The sequence below is a fragment of the Meleagris gallopavo genome, chromosome 1, assembly GCF_000146605.3.
Source record: "Meleagris gallopavo isolate NT-WF06-2002-E0010 breed Aviagen turkey brand Nicholas breeding stock chromosome 1, Turkey_5.1, whole genome shotgun sequence".
NCBI classification, from domain to species: domain Eukaryota; kingdom Metazoa; phylum Chordata; class Aves; order Galliformes; family Phasianidae; genus Meleagris; species Meleagris gallopavo.
This window is the reverse complement of record NC_015011.2, coordinates 140763268-140788261: the sequence shown is the minus strand read 5'-3', so window position 1 is coordinate 140788261 and position 24994 is coordinate 140763268. Positions and strand designations below refer to the sequence as shown.

General features: G+C 39.2%; 1 protein-coding gene across 1 annotated transcript in view; it reads right to left on the bottom strand.

Moving 5' to 3' along the window:
• The window catches only part of STK24 (serine/threonine kinase 24), a 39577-nt gene extending 24786 nt beyond the window's left edge, over positions 1-14791 (bottom strand). The window contains 1 exon segment of the mRNA XM_031557786.1: positions 14562-14791. The gene's annotated coding sequence lies outside the window, so the exon portion shown is untranslated.
• Between the last annotated feature and the right edge of the window lie 10203 nt (positions 14792-24994).

The window sequence follows — 24994 nt, the reverse complement described above, 5'->3', positions numbered from 1 at the left end:
AAAACAGCTTGAACAGAAGGACCTCAACTAATCTGGAGAAGACAAGCTAGTTACAAAACTGGTATGCACTGATCAACAGATGTTTTGTTCAATAAAAAATTCGGTTTAACTTCCACGTGCTAAAGTTATACAGGTCAGAAAGACAGACATATTTCAGCACAGGTACAAATTCAGTATTTATTTTCATACCGATTCTCCAGCAAAAGAAACCAGATTAGAAGTACCTTAAGATACACAACCCGTACAATAGAATAACCTCTCTAAATTGCATTCCTTCTACAGATTGTTACACTCCTCGTGGAGATTTGCCTTTTGTTAACTTGTCATGTAAAACTACCAAGGTAAGTCTGACATCTGTACAAGAAGAGTTTTCTCAAACACTTGCTGTTTCTGAGACAGATGATTTAACAAGCAGGATTCAGCGTTCGTGGATCTCATGTGCTGCACCAAATGTAAGCTACCTTGCCTCTGACTCCCCATTTTGGAAGGAAAGAAGGATTTTTACAGACACTTTACACCTGTGTTTTTAATTATGTATCTGAAGTCCATGATGCCCAGCAAAGCCACCAGGTGGCACGAACATATACTGCCAGAGGCGCTTTCTCTCAACATCCCTCAGCAAAGGTACTGCCCCAAAATAAGCTGTGCAATCAACCCACCAAATGAAGAAGCACAAAATCACCTATCAGAAATGAATCTGAAAATATTTGGCAAACCCTTCATAAAAAAGAGGAAGAGATGATTAACCAAAAAAATACATTCTATTTCCTCACAATCATCAGGTTCACCTTCAGGCATCTTTTTATTCATTCACCATATCCTTTGATCAGTATCAGGTCACTGTAGCATCCCCGGTTTTGTTACACAACATGAAGAGCAGTCACGCCCTGCCAGGCATTAGAATTCTCATTAACTGTTAACTCATCTGTGAGCACATATGCAAAAATAATGTACAGATCAATGAGGAAATTAAAAAAAAAAAAAAAGTAGGATGCCATAAATGTTGCATTGATTCAGCAACAAGAAATAGTATTTACCTATTTGTGGCGCTTGATTCCCTCAGACAAGTTAAAACCATTTCACAAGCAACAAATGTCAACAACCCTCTGAAATCTGAATATGTGTATTGTATGAGCATCAAGACCTCCAAAACACTGCATTCTAGAGCTTAAGCTCTAAGGAAAGAACATGACACATACTTAAAAGAAAACTGTTTTGGCTGTCAGATAGAAGGCACCTCTACATTAAAGTATTAGAATTCGATTCTTGAAACACCTCAGTATTTGCAGTCTTACTAGTTGTTAGTTGACTTCCATTTCTAGATGCTCAGAACAGCTGTACAACAGGTACAATTTGTAAACAGAGAGCTCTTCAGCAGTACAAGATGGATATAGATGCTATTCAGCAAATACATGGCTTTGGCAACAAATACATACAGCTCTACTTCACGGCCTCAATTCATGTGATACCTAGAATAGTTACAAATATGCTCCACACATACTATCGGTTCCGTTAAAATCAAACCAGAACTTGAAACAGTGAACATGATAGTATGTACTATTGGTTATCTGGTGAAAGTTCTCCAGCCTCACCATGGAATCAAGAATTCCACCATCATTCCAACGCTCCCTTACAGGCATACGCAGTCTTCTCATTCACTTCATCCTTCACTAAAATCCTCCTCGGACAATATACTCTTCTGCTCATGTTCTTCCATCTAATTCCACCTCACATCACAACACGAGCTTTTACAGGTTGCTCTCTTGTTTTATCAAAGGCAATGTTGCTTGTTTAGGTCATCAGATTTCGCCAGAAAATAAAAAATGAAACAACCAACAACCACTACCTGTCGTATTACCTAACGATACCAATACCTAAGGAACCTGAATGTCAGATGGCATGTAAAACACTACAAGTTGACTCAGAAGAACAAAAGAAACCATTCTGTGAGAGAACAGGGCCAGTGACACACGGATTGCCTCAGACATCAAAGATAACCACTGGATAAATCAACGGGATTAATAACTCTTTTGACAAATGAAATGGATGCGACCGAAGACAGAAATTACTGATCACAAAATAAAGTTATCTGCGCTGGACTGTGAACACCATGGGCACTCAATTCTCTGATGTGTTAAATCATAGAATCATTTTGTGAGAGAATAAGGCTATTGCGACATGGATTGCGTTAGACACCAAAGATAAGCACTGGAGAAATTGTCTTCTTCCTCCCCTTCTCTCCTCACTATCTTGTCTAAACTAACTCTCCACGTTACTTTTAGGGAAATGTCTTCAATTACTTTCCATTGTTCTCAAAAAATGAAAAGCCAACAGCTTCAGCAACTTTGACACCTTTTAGCTTGGAGATTGATATCCCGCTTCTATGTTTTGAGCTATTAGAACAGCGAAAGAAGATTTTTATGTACTACAGATGAAGATAACTATTCATCAAGAAAGTAGATGTGAAAATGTTGTCATGCTGAAGTATGTAAACTGGTATACAGTTAAAGATTACAGTTAAAATTGATTTTTCCGCTTAAATGAATGATTGAATTTTACTAACAATTTGAAAAGCTCCAAAGAGAAATAATACTGCTTTGGTTCTCTCCAGGAAACACTGACAAAGCACTAACTAGATCTACCCTTGAAATGAATTTGAGTATTCCATCAATTCCAGAGGCTCCTAATAATATAACACTTCCCATTTATTGCTAGGGCCCTTTTTTTTTATAATGTACATCCTCGAACAGACTAAAAAACAGTCTAGCAGTTCTCAACCCCCCCAAAAAAAACAAAATAAATTCTGTCACTGACACTAGAAGGATACTCAAATGGAAGAAATAAAAACTGGCTCTGTTTCCTTATGATTTACTCCCAGGAGATAGCAACTCATCAGTAAAGGTACAATACATTTGCAACCGTCTTTAGTTTGTTCCACAGGAACAGATTAACTTGCTAAGCTTTACACCAGCTTCATGTGCTGTTCTTATTGGGGATTATGTGGTAATATCTTGTAGAGATAAAAAGAAGTGGTAGAATAATTCTCCTCCCAAAAGATTTCCAGTTTTGTGAAAAACTCATTCATTTAATTTTATTATTTTTCTATTTTGAAAACTTTTGCCTTTTTCAGTGCCAGATGAAGGGATATAGAAATAATGCATTGTGAAAAGACTACATTTTATGAAATAAATCAGAATTGCTACTGTTGAATTGCACTGTACATTCGATGTGTACATACAGAACCATGGCAGCTAATCACCGTCACAGAAATCTCAGCATTTGGAAAAAAAAATAAGAACAGCAATGAAAGAAAATAATAATAGCAACAAAAACATCAATAAAATTGTTGAACAGAGAAACAAAAATCAAGCTAACCTGTCAGCATTACCAGAACTTGTAAAAATTTTAAGCCTGGAGGAGCTTCAAGTTGATCATAATATGCATAGGTAAATCTGAACATAAATAACTTTGGAAGAGAATTAGGTGATATATTATTTTATATGATGCCCTTAACATATTTAAACTCCAATCTGCAGGAGCTTTACTTTCATACTGTAGAGCCTAATAAGAACACCAGCTAGATGGTGGTCATCAAAATAGTCAGAAAGCTCTTGCCTAGGTTTTATAAAGTCAAACTAATCACAAAAAAAACAGCATTTAAAAATAGCATAAAAGGAAAAATAAGGTGAAAGTTGTTACTCAGGGTAACTGAGGGTATGATCTGCAATCATACAGGCTTTAGAAACAGATATACCTTATGTGGTCTGAGAGGACTGAGAGGAGTCCTCTTGAAATCTATACCCCTAGAAAAAAATCTGCTCAGCAAACATAATATTTACTACTGGTCTACTTTCAAATACTCTCGTAAGTGGAAAAAAAAAAAAAAAAAGGCATGAAAAGTCTTCCTTTGTTTTCAGATACGTTCTTACTGGGTTTTACATAATGTTTACTGGAATAAGAACAAGAAAAAGAAGATCCGTAGCTCAGCTTTCCTATGAATGACCTGAAAGGAAGTTGGGGAGAGTCAGAAATCACCCCTGAGAGCTCTGTTTTTGTTTTATAAATAAGGTAACGTGGGATTATTGTTTTTCCATTTCTGCTTCCACGGCAAACAACTGTTTGTTCTTAATTTATCCTTCTACTAAGTAATTATCCTATAGGCATTTAGGAGATGCAAACAGTTGTGCTGCATCTAGATGGCATCTCTGACAGGAAAAAAAGATTCCTGAAGACATATTTCCCTCCAGGAGAATTAAATGCATTTCCTGGGACAACACTCTCTAAAAACCTAAACAAAGAATTGGGCAGAAATTAGCTGGATGTGAAATGAAATCCACTTTAAAAGTAATTAAAAAAAAAAAAGAAAGAAAAAAGGGAACTTTAAAACTGTGAAGAGCAAGTACCGTTTTTTTCCCCTTGATCTTAAAGAAACATGAATTGAGAAAAGTTCAAGCTTTAAGTCTCATCTAAAATACGAAAGACAAACCAAGGGATGGAGGGGAGCATATATCTGAGCACAAAGCCAGGAACTGTAGCTAGCACCTTTCGCTTCACACTAAGGGCACATTCTTAAGCAAAAGTGCAAGGGTTAGCGACAGAGATGCAAATCTCCATGAGGACTGCAATCAGCTGATAAGGCCTTACAGAGCTCTCAAAAGATTTTCATGAAGGAATAAGAACAAAAACTTTTAGGAGATGGTAATGCTGCACTGAAGAATATTACCACACTGGGGTGCAGGACTGATGAGTGCATTTTGTCTGGGGAGCATTTCTGAGACGCTTACCTCCTTTGAAGTCTCTTGGCGTCAGGATGAATGCTAGCTGTCCTCGGGCTGCCATCCCTTTGAGGGGAGGGAGATACAGATGAGCCCAAAGGTTCTCTTCTAAACACAAGTCCTTATGCAAGCTGGCCAAAAGGTCCCTGCAATCAAAGAAATCATTGTGGTTTTGCATGTGGCGCATTTATGTCCTTTAATCAAGGTTTGTCAGCCATCTAACGTTCAACCACAAAGGAAAAAAAAATGGTAAAAAAAAAAAAAAAAAAAAAAAAAAGACATCTGCCAGGTAGCCAATGCAGAACAGAGGCTAAGGAGAGACAAGCTGCTCATTCCAGTTTGGACATCGTGTATTCCATGAAAAACACAGGCAGCGAGATTTTTCAGACTCAGCAGAACATCCTCAGTGTACATTATTATGCATGTACAGATGTATAAAAAAATATTTGTCTTTGGAATAATTTTCCAACACACTGAAGTTTCTGCCTTTTTCAGATCACAAGGAAAAACGTGTTTTCATTCCTAAATATGTGTACTAGTCAATGCATTCTACAACCTAATACAGCAGTCACCTTCCAAGCATTACCTCTTGCAATTACTTCAGCAGTATACAGTTAGTCCTTAAACGCATTCTTTTTGCCACAGACTACTTGTAACAGAGCTTGCAGAGCCACTTGTTGGGAGGGGGGAAAAAACAACAAAAACACTAATGCAATAATGCAAGTTCTGTCACAGCACCAATCAAAGAATCCTTCTGCAGAACGTTCATCAGACTTGTGTTGGCATCCCAACGTGCTGGAGCCACAAGCCCCGTGTTTTCCTCAGCCTGAGTCATCCTAACAGTGCCCATATTCTCAGGTCCTTTGGCACGTTTCCTTGACACACACCCCTTCATCATAGAAAAGAACCTTTTCAGCTCAGCTGTCACAAGCCTAGACATGTCACATTAAGCATGAGTTCCCAAAGCTCCAAGCTAATGGGCAGCCTTGGTTTATTTGAATATGTTACAGCAAAAGCAGACACACACATTTCTTGTATTGGCTGCAAAACCATTTGCTAGCTATTAACCACGAGAAACTTATACAGCAATTATTACATACTACACACGTTTCACGTTCTAAAGGAGTGGGTACTCATTTATTTGGGATGCTAAGTGAACACGAGTCCATACTCTTCCATTTAACATTGACTTAAGGCCAGTTTCTTTCTCTTCATATAACAGGAGGGAAGATTTAAAAAAATCATGTCACTTACAACCATAAGGTGAAGGTAAGCTTTTTTATCACCTAATGGAGGTGGCAGTTAGTGATTCCCCTCCTCCCTGTTCATCAGGTAAAAAATTACTTTATAACCATGTCTATCCAGTGCATGCTTCCTGGGAAAGAATTAATTCCAACCTGCAGCAGATCTTTTCCCAGAAATTCCATCTAAAAAGACAGTCAAAGAATATCGAGTGAGCAACATATTTATATTGCAACCTCAACATTTCTTCCATTTACCAAGAATGCAAGAAACAAAAAGGTAGCCCACAATCAAAGCTCTTTATGCAGTTGAATTTTACTGGTAAGTGGACCAAATGGTTATTCAAAAACTCTATGAAGTCACAAAATAAGAAACTGAAAGACAAAGTAAATTAGTACTAGTTTACAGAATTCATTTTCCAGATGAACTATATTACAATAGAAGCAGAACTATCAAGTGAATTTGGCATCCAATTAACAGAGAAATTAGTACATTTTTTTCCACCCAGACATCACCCCACTTGCACCTAAATATCTTAAACCTATTTCACTGAAACAGTTCATGTTAATTACATTCAGCTTTTATAAATTACTCCCTGTTCCAGACCAGAATCAAACTTCTAATATGTGAGGCACGAGAACCCTTTCACCTCCACTGTCCAAAAGACAACTGCTCTAATGCTTACATTTGTTCCTCTTTACATCAAATTAAATTCAGAATGAAAGGTATAACTCAAGTTTACTTCTCCTTTGCACAGATATCAATCCACCCAGCCATTTAAGCCTTTTTGCCATTTGTATACACAACTCCCAACTTTTGGCTTGTCTTTGGAAGGAGTGGGAGAAATTCACTGGGAAAGTAGTTTCCCATGTGAACCAAGTCATTCTGCAGCCAACAGACCCAAGTACAGTGGCAGGATTCCTGAAAGCAGGATGGGGACAAGATGCTGTTGCTGCCTGTTTGAGATCTCACTGAAAACAGGTAGCAAGGTGTGGAACTACGCACAGGAATATTTCACAGCACATGGAAGCCAGGAGTCAGAGCACCATAGAGGCAGCTTTCAAAGGCTTCACAACAAGAACAACATAGATACGTTACTTTCAAGAAACAGTATTTTTCACTGAGCTGTTTAAAATTGATTTAGAACAAGATCAGAATTGCATGATACGGTTTAGCATCTAAACGTTAGATAATTCTAAATATAATTAATCATAAACCTTCAAGTTTTCCCAAGATAGATCAGTGATGCTTCCAATCTTGATATGTTAGTTCAGTAAGGATTATTTACCTATGAAAGAGAAACAATTCAGAACTGATTACACCAATTAATCTAATGCAGATTTCAGAAACTGGTGAGAATCTCTTGGACTGCTAAAGGGAAACAGTGGAACAAAAAGTTTCTGGATTTAGAGTTAAAAACAATATCTATGAATAAAGGCAGTGCAAATGAACAACTCCTTTCTTATTAAGGAGTACAGCAAAAGGCTACAGGCAAACACACAAGCAGTAAAGAGTACAGGTAACAAAGGTTTAGGGTTGCAATGTAATCATCTCTGAAATAAGGAGGGACCAAACTATTTTAAGAATGAGAACAGGGCATCACAGCAAAACCACATGAGATAGAGACAGACAGAGTTCACAAGGTCTTCTTTTCCTTTGCTCTTATTTATTACCTTCATGGGCTGCATTAATGGAAGCTTTCAACTCTTCTCTAAATTGGCAATCCAACTAGGCCTTAAAGCCCAGCAAACCACCTCAGAAATTCTTGCTGCCTCTTTCAGGTTGTCATGTCAGATGCCAGCTTCTCACTTAAAGCAGACAAATGAAGGCAGACACCTCTGCTAGGCTGCTGCTTCCTGGAGAGAACTGACGGCTTATGAGGGGCTTCAGAAGAAAAGTAGGCATACCTGTATAAGAACAGTCTCACTGAAGTCATGTCTTATTCTGTTCCTAACACTGCTCCAGTAAGAGAGAAGAAAGAATGCAGTCACAGCTGCAGGCATTCCTACAGGATAAGACTGGCTTTGGTCAAAGGAACAGAGAAGGCACAGTGTCCTTAACCTCACAAAATGCAGTAATAACAGTGCTGCTGTGACTGTAACACAAGAAATGAGAGATGTGGTTACGGCCCACTTTTAAAAAATATTTATTTGTGAGCCGAATCCCCAGCCAAAATTCAGAGAGAGTGGTTTGCAAAAGGCTCACAACACAAACAACAGAACATCAAAAAACTACTGACACATCCCAGCGCTGTGGATTCCACAGTCCTACATCCAAGGGGGAAACTCCCACACTGTTCTCCCACCCTGACAAGCAGGACGTCACCTGTCACAGGCTGCCTGCTCTCTGCAAGATTACAGTGCATCAAGTTCCTTATGTTTTGACTGTATTAATTCCTGACCCCCAGCACGTATTTAAGGTCACATGAGTTCAAAGATGCTAATAAATGTTGAAGAAAAACCGTTAAAGCTATAAAGCCAAAGGATGTTGACCTAAAACATACTGAGCTCACATGTAAACACATTCAGAATTACATTCTCTAGATTGTTGCGGCAAGAATATCCAACATACCCACTATAATGTCCTTGAGTTGCCTAAAGTCTGAAAGCTTAGGTTTCTAAGTTCAGCAAGTATGGATGTAAAAATAACTACAAGTGACATCAAATCTGCCTCATACATATTTAAGCTATCTTCCCTTTAAAAAAGATGTATTATTACTAGATAGAACTAGCTTTGCTTGGCCAATCACCCATGACATCTTGTCCTATTCAGGTTGGATATTAGGAAAAAATTCTTCTCAGAAAGAATGGTGGTGCATTGAAAGAGGCTGCTCAGGGAGGTGATGGAGTCACTGTTCCTGGAGGTGTTCAAGAAAGGTGTAGATGTGGCAATGAGGGACACGGTTAGTGGGCATGGTGGTGATGGTTGGACTACATGATCTTAGTGGTCTTTTCCAACCTTAAGTTGCAGTCTGTTTTAGCATAACAGATCAGAAAGCACTGAATGATTGGTACTTAATGAAAAGCTTCCACCAAGTCACTTCCCAACCTTCCCTTAGATAAACAAAATCAAGACCAAATCTTTTCCTGGGATACCAGCATTCCAAACTCAATCTGTTCGTGAAGCTGTTTGCTGGACGCATTCCAGTTTTCCAGCCACATCAAACTGACTATTGCTATTTCAGGAATGGCCTCACTGATGCCATCTACACCAAGGTCCCAGCCAGTACATGATTTACTTTGGTTCAGCCACAGCCACAGCACTACTTACAGAGCTCACATTCACCTGGCAGCCTAAAATCAATTACTTATCACTTTCAGAATTACTGTTTTTCAAAAAAAAAATTTACTTCTAGAATTCATTTGCATGAGGGACATGTTCTGCAGAGCCCCGTTAATCAAATTTCACAGGAAGCAGCATGTTTTGTTTCATATTGACTATACTGTGTCATTCATAATGTTTAACTGTAAGTTCTCTTCTGTTTTCTTGCAGTATATATATGAACAACAGCTTGACTTAGAGCTACACATGTAGTATATCCTAGACAAAGAAATAACTACTGATACAGCTATAAATACCAAAACAAATATCAGCAGCTATCCTTAATATCAGCTCTTTCTATAGATTTTTATATATATTTTTAAGCATTCTTTCTTTATTTTACAGAAAGGGGGAAAATTAAACAGAACTCTGGTTTTCATCGGGTCAAGAAGTTCAAACAGTTATGCTAAAAAGAAATATCTGAGGGGTAAAAACCCAAGAGCTTGGAGACGCTGTTGCTTGCTTTTATTATTATTATTATTATTATTATTATTATTATTATGTAACTAAAGAAAAAATAAGACAAAGTAATTCTCATATATTTCTAAACAATAATCCAAGACAAAAGAAATACGAAATTATGAAGAACTTATAACGAAGCAGTGATTTAAGTTACTAACAAAACTGAAGAAACCTTGTTAGTGAGGCATCTCCACCTTGGAATTAAAACAGATTCCAAACAGCATAGTCTAAAAATGGATAAGGGAAATAAGTTTAGAATCAAATCTATGCTATTGAAAAACTGGTAAAACAGAATATGATGCAGAAGGCAGAGTTGCCAGGCTCCTATACAGAGAAAGGTTTTAAATTAACAGTAGTACTCTTCAAAAAAGGTATAGTAAGCAAAACTCAGGGGAAACAGCAAACAACATTGGAGAATATTATTTTTAAAAATCTGACAAAGAAACACAGAGAAACCTTATCCCATTACAAAGAACGCAGTGGATGCTGTTAACTAAAATCTAAAGAAGGCAACAGTCTCAGAGGTTTCATAAATCGATTGTATCAGGATCTAAAAAGAGCTATACTTCTGTCCATGGGGCATTTAAATCAAATCACAGACAGAATCATAGAATCACAGAATGGCCAGGGTTGGAAGGGGCCTCAAGGATCATCAAGTTCCAACCCCCCTGCCCAGGCAGGGTCCCAGATCAGGCACTAGACCAGGCTGCCCAGGGCCCCATCAACCTGGCCTTGAACACCACCAGGGACGGGGCATCCACAACCTCTCTGTGCACCCTGTGCCAGCACCTCATCACTGTCTCTATAAAGAACTTCCCCCTGACATTTAAACTAAACCTTCCCTCTTTGAACTTAAAACCCCCTTGTCCTATAACTATCTGCCCATGTAAAAAGTTGATACTCCTCCTTTTTATAGTCCTCTTTTAAATACTGGAAGGCTGCAAGAAGAGACAAACCTCTCATTTGGAAGGCGTTAAGGAGTGGATACAGTTCTTACAAAAGACAGAATGGAGCCACTGCCTGTTAAGCCTATTCCATGAAAAACATTGATCCAGGTCTGAAACACACCACAGCAAAGGTGGAAGTCAGTCCCTCTAGATATACCCACCCATATAAACCATGCTGTTGTGATCAGCTCAAAGAGCAACCACTTAGTTATTTACTACCTCTTGTTAGGACAAAAGGGTTTTGTCTGCCACACAAGGTGAACATGAATATACATATTTAAAATGAGGCCTTAGCAAGGAGTCCGTGCATCTCTCTTTCAAATAAAGATGTTGGGGTTTCTGACAAAGACATGTTCCTCACGTTAGCTTACATTCATAGCTAAAACCTAAATCAGAATCCTTCATTACTGTGATATTTCTGTTCCAATAAACTCAGCAATTACACACTAAGAGAACGAGGTCTCAGGCAAATATAGCTGTTCTGTAGAAACTTCCTAAAACTTCAAGGAACAGCTCCCTTAGTAGAGCTGCATGTCACACGGCTTAAGTGAAGCAGGTGTGGGCTAACAGAGAAGGCAGATCAATACAGGAGAAATTTCCCAAAGATCGATGATTCAGCTGAACCAAACAAATGCCTAAATATTTTGGCTAGCTCTAGAATCTCCAAAAATATAATATATTTTCATGGCGTTGTTCATTAACCACCCTTGGTGAAAAAATACAGAATGCCTCTGAAAATCTGTCAAACATTTTAAAGGATGTGAGAACAGATCTTCCACGTTTCTGTGAGTTTATTCTAGAAAGGAACATGAAATAGTCTGCAGAGTCCCAGGTGGGACTGACCAGCACACAAGTGGCCAGCACTCATCATACTGCATGGGCTTTAGAGAATAATTAATGCAGTACTGGACAATATGACAACACACCCTGAGATCTTACCATTTCCCTATTTGATCCCCTCAAAGCATCTCATTCTGCAAGGAAGAAAAAAATAGTATCTTTCTCTTAAGTAGTGCCAAAATGTGCAGTCGTGGAAGAAATAAAGCCTCCTAATCACTCAAGACATGACATATCAGTATACTGAACACTGTTGGTGATGGATATCATCTTATCAGAAATGGAGAGTTAAAAGATGGTCAGACTCAGTTCCCTCAATACAGCAATCTTAAATGGCAAAGGCAACGAAGATCTGCAACAAATACACCAAGATTCCCGGCCTAGATTACAAATCAATTAATTTAAACATGAATACTTTCCTTCTTAAGTATTATCTATATTAATATGACGCATCATTACTATCCAGAAATAGATCTTTTTAATAAGCTAATAAAATTGCATAACGTTTCCTTTGAGAGATTCTATCACGTCAACATCATCTGATTACCACATACTAATTTTTAACAGCACAAAGGAGTTTTTTGTTTCGAAGACCGTAAGTTCTGTAGTACAAAGTGTCTTGCAAACTGCTATAAATTCACGAAGAACTGAAATAATGAATTAGCATTATTAGATGTACAAGATTGAAGATAAGTACAAGAAAGATATGCTTTCTTCTAGAAGTAGCTGAATCTTAATACAGTCGATATTAGTGCAGTATCTTAGAAAACTGACACATCAAGATGGAAAAGTCAGATTGCTGCACTGAACCGAAGGGACACTGAAGGCACAAGTATTTTCAGAAGGTCCTCCTCACCAAAAATAAGCACAAGCATTACTCACAAAACTTCCTTCCAGCCAACACCTATCACACTACCATGCCCCTCTACACTCTCCTCCCTCCTTCACTTCGCAAAAACAACAGAAGCCCCGCTGTTTTCACTATATGCTGACATTTACTCGAGTCAAAAATCGAACACCAGACTCTCAGCCACACCACTTCTATACTTTGTAAAAACTATCTAGTAGCATTTCCATCAGACTTCTATTTTTCTTGCATTCTATGTCACTTATCCTCTAACATTTTGCTTTGTCTCCTACAAAAGATCTGAAGTAAGGAGACCAATCCCACTTCTGCCTTTCCTACAAGACATATTTTACTACAAAACCAAGGCTGAGAAATTTCAAAAGAAGCTATAAAAGGGCAAATTTTTCCAATTTACTATACTGAATTGTGTGCCTCCTGATGTATCCCTGTTTTGGCTGAAATAATTTTATTCAAAGCAGCTTGCATGGTGCTGTTTTGGATATATGATGAAAACAGTGTTGAACACACACCAATGTTTCAATTTATGCTCAGCATTGCTTATGCAGTGCCAAAGTCTTTTCTGCTTCTTGTGCTGCCCTTGCAGGCAGGCTGGGGGTACACAAAGAGCTGGGAGGGTACAGCTCATCTCAACTGGCCAAAGAGATATTCTATACCACACAACACCACCCTGATCAACAATAAGAGCTAGAGTAAAGAAGGAGGAAGGAGAGGATGCTCAGGATGACTGTCTTACCAAGAGACCATTATGAGTGATTAGTCCTGCTCCCTTGAAAATGGCTTGACATTTGTCCGTCGATGGAAATCAGAAAATGAGTTCTTTTGCTTGTGCACATGGCTTTTGCTTTACCTGTTAAGCTGTTCTTATCTCAGCCCACAAGATATAACGCTTTTCCTTTCTGATTCTCTTCCCTGCCCAATTGGTGGCAAGTTAGCAATGCATGGTACCCAGATGCCTACTGAGGTTAAACCACAATATGATGTGTCTGAGATTTAAAGGATACATAACTTAAGTACGGTAATGGTGACAGGATATTGGGTTAGAAACCATTTACAGTGCCTTCTGTGATAAGCTGTCCAAGCAAACTGGTTCAGAGCACAAAAGGAAAGGACTCCCTATCTGGCCTTCAGTTACGCATCTCCTGCATTCAGATAAAATCCAGAGATAAGAAGAGGTTCGCCTTCCAGAACCTTCACATTTTTGCTTATGAAGTAGAATGTTTCCACAAAAACAGAGACTGAAGATAAGTTTAGAAGTATTTTCTGCCTACTCATAACTCCAAACCCTTTCAAGTGTACGACCTCTCACCCAGCTTGTCATCTAATTGCCAGAAAATAAAGAGCTACCCATAATAAGGGACAAAGAGATAAAGTAGTACAAAAAACTTCCAAATACTTTCCATGCCTGCTAGAGGTAATAAGCCATTCTATCCAGCCAATTAAATAAACAAACAAACAAATTTATATCTGGAACACTTAAAACTGAAACCTGAAATCTAAATTTCTCGTGGGGATTTCAGAGGAGAGAAGGGAAACAGATCCAAAAAGCAACAAATGGAAAACCCTTCCATTAGCTTCACTTACAGCTAATGCACTGTTGGCTAATGCTCGTAGATTAACTTTTTTTAAAATCCATTTTAAAATAATTCTGATCAAGACTAGGTTCAGTCTCTTTAGAAAATCAATGTACACTTTGTTACTAATCCAGCTTTGACAAAAATTGCAGAACAGCTGATACTGCATCACTTTTAATGTTCTGACAATAAAAACGCAGATTTAGGTTTCGTTTTCTGAAAGTCACCAACAGTTAATGTTACATTCTCCTAACATTTGGAGAATCTACTTATGTTATTTAGAGCTTAACAAATTAATGTGATTTAAATTAATTCCTTTTGTGCAGAGACAGCAAGACACGCATTTTTTCCCATTAAGTTCTGCCACATGTCACATGTAACAGTAACACATTCTTTCTTTAGAACTGAAAGAGCAAAAATAGATTTTTCTTCAGCTGAGGTCTGACTGAAACTTTGCCCTTGAAGATAAGCACGACTGAATAACTTGGGAAAGAATTACTGATAAAAATCAAACGACCATCAACTGTGAGCATCTTACCTTTAAATAGGATCCATAATATTTAGTTACATAGGGACTGTCACACTGACTCAGCACTGTGATTTCCTGTTGGATGTCTTCTATTTCATCTTCTGCTTCTTCTAGGTCAATGATTTTTATAGCAACCACTTTCTGAGTCCGATTGTCAATTCCTTTAAAAACTTCACCAAAAGAGCCCTTACCAATTTTCTCCAGTTTTGTAAACAGTTCTTCTGGATCCGCCTTCAGAGTCTGTTAAAAACAAGAGAAAATTTACTCAGTATTTGTAACATTAAAATGAAATCTGGCATTTTCAAAGCCTGCACACCCTTCAAATTGTACAGAGTCCTATTTATCCAGCTACTCTTTTTCTATCTCTATAATTAATCTGTTCTTCCTACCTCCCCTACGTGCACATATTGCAACATTTATGCTTCCCTGTACATAAAGTACAAATTTATCACAGTCCCTGTAACCAGGATTTCTCCTATCCAGCATAAGAAAATGCTGTTGCCTCAATTCATTTTTCTTGGCCAATAAATTGCACCTGGGCACTGAGAATGAAAGACCCTAACAAAGATCTGGTTTCTGTTAAAATTAACATGGATCAAATATAAAAGTAATGTGGATTTTTTTTTCCTGTTCCTTGCTCTTTAAATTGCTTCTTTCCCAGAATGCTGTCTTACTCCTTTGAATTTTTCACATACCTCATCCTATACAGACTTTGTTCCCCTCTTCAGTGCACTGACTGCTTCTTCTTATTGCTTGATGTGGCAAGCAATTCCCTTTAACTGTCTTCTACTAAAGACCACCTGCACAAACTGCCATACTTCCTTCATACTCCTGCCCCCAAGTTCTTCCTGTAAAAGGATTTCTTTTTCTTCTTCTCTCAGTTGGGTGAGGTCATTCACTCCTTGAAAAAAAAAGCTGCCTTGATTTGAACAGTCAAGTGAAAACTGAGTGCATACCTAAACATGTCACCTTAAAAAAGAATGCAAGATCTTTGTGAACTATTTTGCTACAGTTGTTTTTTCTTCACTACCAAGTATTCAGCTCACTACTGCTGCTCTTCATACTTGCACTGCGCAGATGCTGAGTTCCAGTGTGCACCTTTTTCATCTGACAGCAAGGAGTCTTTACAGCTAATCAAAATACATATTACAACTAATTAGAAAAGTTATAGCTAGAGGGAATAGGCATGATGGGAAGAAACATAGAATGGCATTACTTAAAACCTTAAGAAATAAATCAAACACCTGAAAAGATGTGTTACTGTTCTTAAGAGGATGCGGTTATATCAACTGAAGTGAAAATACATTGTTGGTATAGAAAAAGATTCATATGAGAAAAAAGATCAGTAATTGCAGAAGAATAATGGGGCAATAAAAGTTTCTAAGCACTGAGACAACATATCCTCTTCAGCAATTAAATTTAGCTTATGAAGCACCTCCCACCTATACTTAACGTCTACTTCTACTGGTATCTCAAAGGTTGCAGAATTGATCCTTGCAGCCCAAAGAAAGAGATCACCAAGAAGATGTTTTAGTTCATGTAAAGCTATAAATCACACAAGTTTAACATCTGAATGAGGTCTTCTGAGGACCAGAGAGCTGTGACTGTTTGAGTTCAAAGATAAAGCAGGGAGTGTGTTTGTGGAGCAGCCTGAATTCTATCTCTAGTTGTCAAAAAATATTACTATACTACAACTTCTAATACTTTAAAGTAAGCTACGAGACATCGTAGTTTTCAGAAGATGATTGCAGGAACAGATGGCCAGTGAGATCACTCCCACAAAAGACACTTATCAATGCACACTGTGAGACTTCAGCGGCCCCAAGAAGTTCCCCCCAGGCATCTTTGTGACCTTCCTACCAAAGTCAGCTTAAGGAAACAAACAGGACATGGGCTTTTGTGACCCAGCAGAGCTATATATCCAAATCACTTCCACCGAAACAACCTTGAATTTCAACGTAATGAGAATTACATACTATTACATCCTACATACGTAATCTACTAATCTATCTCCCACCTGGAAACCAAACCAGAGCACTTCACAATTTCTAGCACACGTAGTTAGCAGCTAGCCCCACAGTGACAACCTACCAGCACTTCCACCTCCAAAAAATCACAAAACTAAAGCTGTAAATCAATTTGTACTGAAGTAGTTCTCCTCACGTGCCACAGAATGCTCCTCTACCATTATTCAGAACAGACATGTCTCTGAATAAATCATTTATACAAAAATCCCAGTACTTGCATCAAATACTTTCTCTTTTGGAAAACAATTCTTGGTCTGTCTTTTCATCCATACTGTGTTAAGACTTGAGTTGACACAGACACGGGGATCTCTGCACGCTCAGTTCATCCATACAACCCAAGTGCCTGGTGAAAAGATTTATTATTAAAAACCCTTCTCCTTCCCAAATCAGAACTTTTGTAAACACATATCTTAATTTTAAAACTTAAAAGTTACCGCTCTGGAACTTTGTTCTGAGCCACAGGAGGCAGCAGCTGTTCAAAGAAATCTCTCTATCCCCTCTGTGAGAAGGTCCAAATTTTCTTCCCAGGAGATCAAGTGCTTGAAGGCAGAGCTGTAATCTACTGGCGGTTTGTCTGCATGGAAAACTACCCGTTGGTCTCTCTTTAATAATCTGCTCTATTTCAGAAATGGACAGATTAGGCCTCCAGATACATAATGAGCTGCTTGAATTTGCAATTACACGAGTGGCCAATTCCCGTTCATTTCCCCAAGACAACATCTGGGAAGGATTCTTGCCAATTTGTTTTATTTCTGCAAAGACTTCCAACACAGCCAAAATATACAAATAGCTTTACAAATAGTCTCTCCATACGACTGAATAGAGAAAAATGCTTTCCATAAATTCAGTCACTTCTTTTTGCTGACTCTGCTCCAGAAGTTTCTGCATTGCATTTTTCTGCTAATGCTATAATGCAAAATGAAGGGAACCAATCTAAGAACCTCAACACAACTGAGCAGACTGAATATTGTGAGAAACCACAGAACACGGCTGCAACATCTGCTCCCAAAGGATAAAGTTAGTCATCTAGTTTGGCGAGGAGCTAAGCACTCTGCCACTACAACATTTCTTTCAAAGTAGGCCACAGGACCCATCAGTAAAACAAAAAAAAAACAAGGAACACTTACATCTAATGATTACAGAAAATCCGATGCCCATATGTTAGTTAGGGCAGTGTGTTAGATGGCTTCTCACACTCCTAAGCACCAATCACAGGCATCTTTCTCTTGGATTGCTCAAAGTCCTCTATAAGCAGAGTTATCATTCTCCCAGTGATAAGTAACTTCTCTGTGCTCTGTCCCACGTTGCTTTCATTACTCCTGACCTTAATCAGCCAGGGCAATATACTGCCCTTAAAATGAACTCTTCTCAATACTCCACTCAGTCATCAGTGTTGCCCACTTCTACAGAAAGAAAAGACAGTACAAAATATTCCAAGATCGTATTTGTTCAACTCGGCCTCGTGCCTCACACTCAGCTGTGCCCAACCTATTGGAAATAATAATATCTTTATAATAATTCATACTTACTGTATCTAGCACTTCACATTATTCTGTTCAGTAATTCAAATCCTCAAGGTTACAGAGTTCTTCAGCAATGGCCTACCCCACTTAAGTATAACGGTTGCCCTTCAATATTGTATCATCAACACATTTTACCTGCATGTATACCTTTTCTTTCTTTTTCCAGTGATACAGTCAATTCTCAGTCACCAACAACAGAGATTTGGTGAAAGCTGCAGTTTCTCCACTGACATCACCTGCCCAGTACTTCCCTCAAAGTCAGCACTATACACAACTCACAATGTATTTAGTTTTAAGAGTCTGAAATTCTCATCTGAACAAACAACTCCTGTAGCACAATAGAAAATGTTACCAAAATTCAAATTTCTTAGAGCATGCACACACTTTTACCTTTATTCATAACCATTTTGACCTTAGACAAAGCTTTAACAGAGTCCCTTTCTGATAGCAGCCTTTCAGCACCAAAAGGGGGGCTATAAGAAGGAAGGGGCAGACTCTTTAGCAGGGTCTGTTGTGATAGGACAAGGGGAAACAGCTTCACTAAAAGAGGGGAGAGGTAGACTGGATATAAGGACATTTTTTTTACAAAAAGGGTGGTGAGACACTGGAACAAGTTGGCCAGAGAGGTGGTAGATGCCCCATCCCTGGAGACATTCAAGGTCAGGCCAGAAGGGCTCTGAGCAACCTGATCTAGCTGTAAATGTCCTGTTCATTGCAAGGGAATGGGACAAGATGACCTGACCTTTAAGGGTCCCTTCCAACTCTAAGCATTCTACGATTCTATAATTTCATTCCAATTCTCATTTCTAATCTCCTTTTATGAGGGCTTACTTACCTGGTTATGACATAAATGGGATGAACAAAACTATTTTTCTCTTTAACCTACAAGAATGCCAAGCCATCTCATGTTCAAGTTCTCTAATTATTTGAGTAACTGATTTCAATTGCAGATCTGATTTCTCTTTTGAAACAGACAACGATCTTTCAATTCTTCTTCTGCATACTTTTCATTTTACCAAGCCAACTTCCAATTCATCTGTCCAATCTTCACTCTCTATTGACCCCAAGCCCAAAATACCATCACCTGAGCAGGTTCAGAGATCTCTGGTGAATATCAGGTACCACATGGTGAACTGCCTTGAGACTGCTGCCAATTACCACCTCTGCTACCACATTTGGAGATAAAAACAATATGTTTTGAGCCCTGTTTATAGAAATGCAGATAAACCTGGACAGATGCTGTAATAAGATGTTGCAGACAGTGAACTCTATAAAACCATTAAGGATTGGAGAAACTAATGGAACAAAATAAAACCTGACATAAAAGAAATCCATCAAAATAATTTCTGGCTCAGAAAATACTTGAGCAGTAAAATTTACCTTAATTTGTGGAAGTACGCCATGGAATTACTGCAAATTATCACATTCCTACACTTTTTTTCTTAGACATCGACTCCTAAAGCCATCAAAGCACTGGCCCAGATGGGCTGTGTCCAGCTGATACATTCTGAAAGCATCTGCATCCAAGTCAGATCTCCAAAAAACAAATTATAGTTTATGGTACAGCCAATGCATGTTGTAGTACAAAATTAAGAACCTGTGAAGTCAGACAGGAAGATTTCAAGGCCATTGCCACTTTAGGAATTATCTTCCCAGTTGCCTCCTCTTCCCTGTAACTGCAAGTCACCACGTGTTCACAGTCTAAACAGGATACTGTCACTTCTTTCAGGTGATCAGAGCAAAAGATAAAAGGGAAGAAAAAGGCACAACTTTGCTTCTGAGGACGCCATTACAGGTTAGTCACCATACAAGTTAACAATGAACCATCTGTTGTTACCTTCATAAAAAATAAATAAATAAATAAATAAATAAAATCACCTTCCTACAAATGTCAACAGAAGCACAGAAGAGAAAGGCCCTTTCCTGTGCCAACTCACCAAGGCTTATGAGTTGGAATAGCTGGTGGACAAAAAATGCTTGAATTTGTGCTTCAGTCTTTCGCACCTTGGATTTTTTGTACAGAATCTCCTCTTTGCAAGGACTAGTTTGTCTGAACTATGCCATTAATTAGCCTCGTCTCACTGACTGATAGGAAGAAAGAGCAGCCTGGAGTATTTTAGCACTTCTGCACAGAAATAGAAGCGACATAGCATATCCATCCATTTCTGAATGGCAAAACAGTGTTTGACGTGAGCACCAGTGTTGTCCAAATAAGAATACTTCAGCTCTATTTTCAGCCACGCAAAAAAGGTGTGCAAAGACATGAGTTTCTTTTCAACAGACACTGTTGTGGTACGTTGCTTATTTTAAATTAGCTTCCACAAAGACCAGTGGACAAGTTCAGGCAGGCACTTTTCACAAGAGGAGAACTCCAAGCCAGAAAGCCACTCATAGTACACAGCTGGCACGTCCCAGGTCCCCCTTCACACAGCTTTCCATTTCAGAAGCAGCCATACAAAACTTTTCCCAGAGCATCATTCCCAGTCTTTCCAAACTTACTCACCTCAGCACACATCAATATTAAGCAATGTTGATTTTTTACTTTTACCCTCCTAGAGCCAGCTGCAGAAGCGACAGCCAAAGAGATAGATTTATATTTGCCCAGGAGAACCTCATGAGGTTCAACAAATCCAAGTGCAAGGTCTTGTACCCTCACAGCCCAGAAAGCCAACCCTATCTTGGGCTGCATCAAAAGCAATGTGATCAGCAGGGTGAGGGAGGTGATCCTGCCCCACTACTCTATGCTGGTGAGGCCTCACCTGGAGTACTGCATCCACACGTGGAATCTCAGAACAGGAGAGACATGGACCTGTTGGAGCACATCTAGAGGGCCACACAGATGATCCAAGGGATGGAACACCTCTTCTATGAGAACAGGCTGAGAGAGCTGGGGCTGTTCAGCCTGGAGAACGCTGCGAGATAGCAGCCTTTCAGTATCTGAAGTGGAGCTGTAAAAGGAAGGGGACAGACTCCCTAGCAGGGTCTGTGCTGACAGCACAAGGGGAAATGGTTTCAAGCTAAAGGAGGGGAGATTTAGGCTGGATATACGAAAAAAGTATTTTACAATAAGGGTGGTGAGGCACTGGAACAGGTTGTCCAGAGAGGTGGTGGATGCCTCATCACTGAAGACATTCAAGGCCAGGCTGAAGGGGGCTCTGAGCACCTGATCGAGCTGTGGGTGTCCCTGTTCACTGCAGGAGAGTTGGACTAGATGGCCTTAAAGGTCCCTTTCAACTCTAAGGATTCTAATATTAATTTTAAAAAGTCAACAACAACAAATAAATAAACAGAATTGTATCCTTCAATGGTTTCACGGTATCAGGAAGAGCTTCTTCCAGGAAAGAGAAGCTTCAAATTTTACTGCTCAGCATTTTACCTTTCTCAGAAGCTGGTCACAGTTTTTACTTTCAGTGATATAAATACACTGTACATGAATAGCTGATACAACACACAAGATAGCTTCCTGTAGTCAGTGGGAAACCGAAATAAGACACAGCCAAGATGCCATAAATTCTGTCATGAAACTTCAGCAGCTCATAACCAAAGAGTGGACAGGAGCTGAAAAACCTTGCACCTCTCAAAGGCTTTAGATGTTAAACAGAAATGAAAATATCTATAGCATGCATCACAGTGGCCTTACTAATGCTGACATCTTTGTCACAGTTTAACTCCATTACTCTGCTTTCTAATTAGATTGGAACATGCTTTAAGCATTCTGGGGGGGAGAAGTTGCCTGAACTCAGCTTGTCATAAAAGTATTCCTCATCCATCTACTGCACAACTACTTTTCATCTACTTTCAAGGAAAATGCACTTATTTGGGGGTCAAAATACGAAACATTTGGTTCTTTATCAATAATATGGAAATATCACTGTGCAAATTCCTACCCTTGTGACGAATGGCTGAAGAAATTACAGTAATAGAAGCATGTTAGAACAGAATGTATGCAGGATCAATGCTAACTGAGGAAAAGAAAAAAGAATGAGTTTTAAGGTCTACAGCAATCCCACAACGTGAGGGGAGACCTATCGTTTGACAAGTCAGTCCATTTCTTATTTACTCTTATGAGAGAAAGATATTCTCATCATAGAATTTCTCGCTCCACATCCCAAATTCAGTACAAGCTGAAGTGATGCTTCCCAGTGCGTCATCTCTGTCATTAATTGCCACGGGCACACATGCACAAGGAAACATACCCCAAATTAGGAGATATGTATGGACAAACTCAAAGTTCTCAATTTAAAGAGCTTACCAGTAAAAGGCATTGTGATTACAGAACTGCATCCACGCAAACGGTCGCTTTTATCCACACACAATACGCACATTAGTTAAATGGGACTCCCCCAGTGCAGGCAGGTATAACATCAAAGTAATAATGAGATCAAATTATGATACGATGCAGTATTTTGCACTAGGTACCAGGCTGGCTCTGTTCATCAGCATTTGGTGCTTCCCTGCCAAAGACGGGGAACGTAAATACCAAAATTTGAGATGTAGACAAGATAAGTATGTTCATTCCCTATCTCAGGATCACAAAAGATGCCATTATGTAAGTCATTATAGGAACCTTGTATATCACGCATAACACAAGTCTCAACATTTAAACACACTGGCTATATCCATATTCTTCTGTCTCCTTAGGGACTGAGATAACAGCTGGCACCTTACCCATACATGAGGCCAGGACACGGAACCTACTGTGACATCTGACTAGGCTGAGTCCAAGATCTGTAACAAAGACATCTGAAACAGATGTGCTAGAAGCAGTACCTACCTACCTGTATGGAAGCCCACCTGATGGAAACGTATTTTTACTGCTCTGAGGCTGCTGACACTATCGTTGAGACAAGAGTACAATAAAAAGGTGAACGCAGTGAGTGACAATGATGACAAACCATCTTGGATGTGACTGATACCAGAGCACAGACCCAAAACCAGATTTGATATGCTCGGCCTTTGGAAACCTTTCCTTACCCCCTTACCTCTGCATAAATACTATGCTCTGCTACATAAACATTTATAGTTGAATAGAAATCTGAAAAGCATGTCTGAAATTGAAAGCTCAAAAACAGAAGGGCTTAAGCAAGGGAGCAGAGATTGAAGAAAGTAAGGATTCACTGTTGTCAAGCCTTACCGTGTTTAAGAGCTGTCTGACTCAATCCTTCAGCTATTTATGTGATGCAGACAACCCAAAAGGTGACAGACTGAATACTTCAAAATGCTCCCCAAAGATAAGCAGAAAAGAACATGCAAAGACCACAGGAAAGAAAGGACAAAGACGACTAATGATGAAGAAAGCCTAAGTCTAACTTCTCATTTTACCTGCACAGTCTGAATTAACAGCTCTACGGTTTAATAATATCCAAATTGAAGCTTCGCTCTGACATCAGTGGCCTCTTAGGAAACTTCACCAACAAGTCATACCTAGCATGTCCAAAGGAAACCAGCTCTCACTCCTCTATGTACACTTGATAGAAAGAGCTTGGGAATCACAGAATCACAGAATGGCCAGGGCTGGAAGGATCCTCAGGGATCATGAATCTCCAACCCCCCTGCCACATGCAGGGCCACCAACCTCCCCATTTAATACTAGACCAGGCTGCCCAGGGCCCCATCCAACCTGGCCTTTAACACCTCCAGGGAGGGGGCATCCACAGCCTCTCTGGGCAGCCTGTTCCAGCACTGCACCACTCTCTCCATAAAGAACTTCCCCCTGACATCCAACCAAAAAAAATGCTCAGCACCCATTCGTTCACTAGAAGCTGTTACACATGACTTCCTAGTATCAAAAGTCCCACTGTTGATAAGAGCTGCTTCTCTAGAAAAACTCCAGCCATGTGCTGCATAGCCTTGACGTGGCTTTTGACCTCCAGAGCCAGAAGATGCCAGCGCTGTTTCTGCAAACTGAAAACTCTTCTGTCCTTGTGCTGAAGGACGAGGATTGTAACGTGCCACAGAGTCCCAGCATCTGCGCCCTGGATATTTTAAAACAGGCAAACCACCATCATAATGGTCAAAGGATCATTCAAATAATTGCTATAGATTATTGCAGAGTATTTATCAGGCTATAACTTCAAAAAATTAAAATCTGGGAAAAATAATCTCCTATATACAAGCTGCAGATGCAAAGCTGAAGAGGCTACACGGCTTTTCAGTGCCTGTAATAACCACTTTAACTGGCACTTTACTGCCTAAACACTGCTAGCAGCCAGAAAGGCACCTCCTATGGACTCTCCTCACTTCTCCAGGATCTGTGGTTGATGGAGCCATTTGTCTTTCCTCATAAGGAGTTCTTGAAAGCATCCTTGTTGTTAATAATATAAGGTTCAATTCAAAAGGAATTTCACACAGTCGGCATTATGCAAAAAGTTGGGATAAAAAAGCTTAACTGCTTTTCTGGTTCTCAAACTTCATAAACAATGAAAAATGCAAACAGATCATATACAGTTTAAACCTAAGACCTTTTTAAGTGGAGAAAGAAAGAAAGTCTTTTAATTCCTATTAATTTCAGCATTTTATTGCTAAAGATTACATTAAAACTGCTTGCTGCCAGATATCCGACAGCCTGATGTACTGCAGTCCTGTGTTCTGCAGCTTCATCCTTTAAGCTTTTAGTTGCAAGTCTACATTTTCTGAGCTTTTTGGTTCAAGACATTCCTAAGAAACTTCAAAACGCATTACGGTTCACCAAGGACACGTATCATTAATTTACAAAGAGAGTATTTTATTATTTGAAATGGTTCCATAAAGAAACTACAGAAGCTTACCAAAGCCTTGAACTGCAGGCCGGGCTGAAAGTCACTTTTACAGGTCACGCACACCTTTCTGAGCCAGCCTTGCAAAAATATCACACATCACAGACAAGCAAGCATTTTTTCCTATGTCAGCTGTC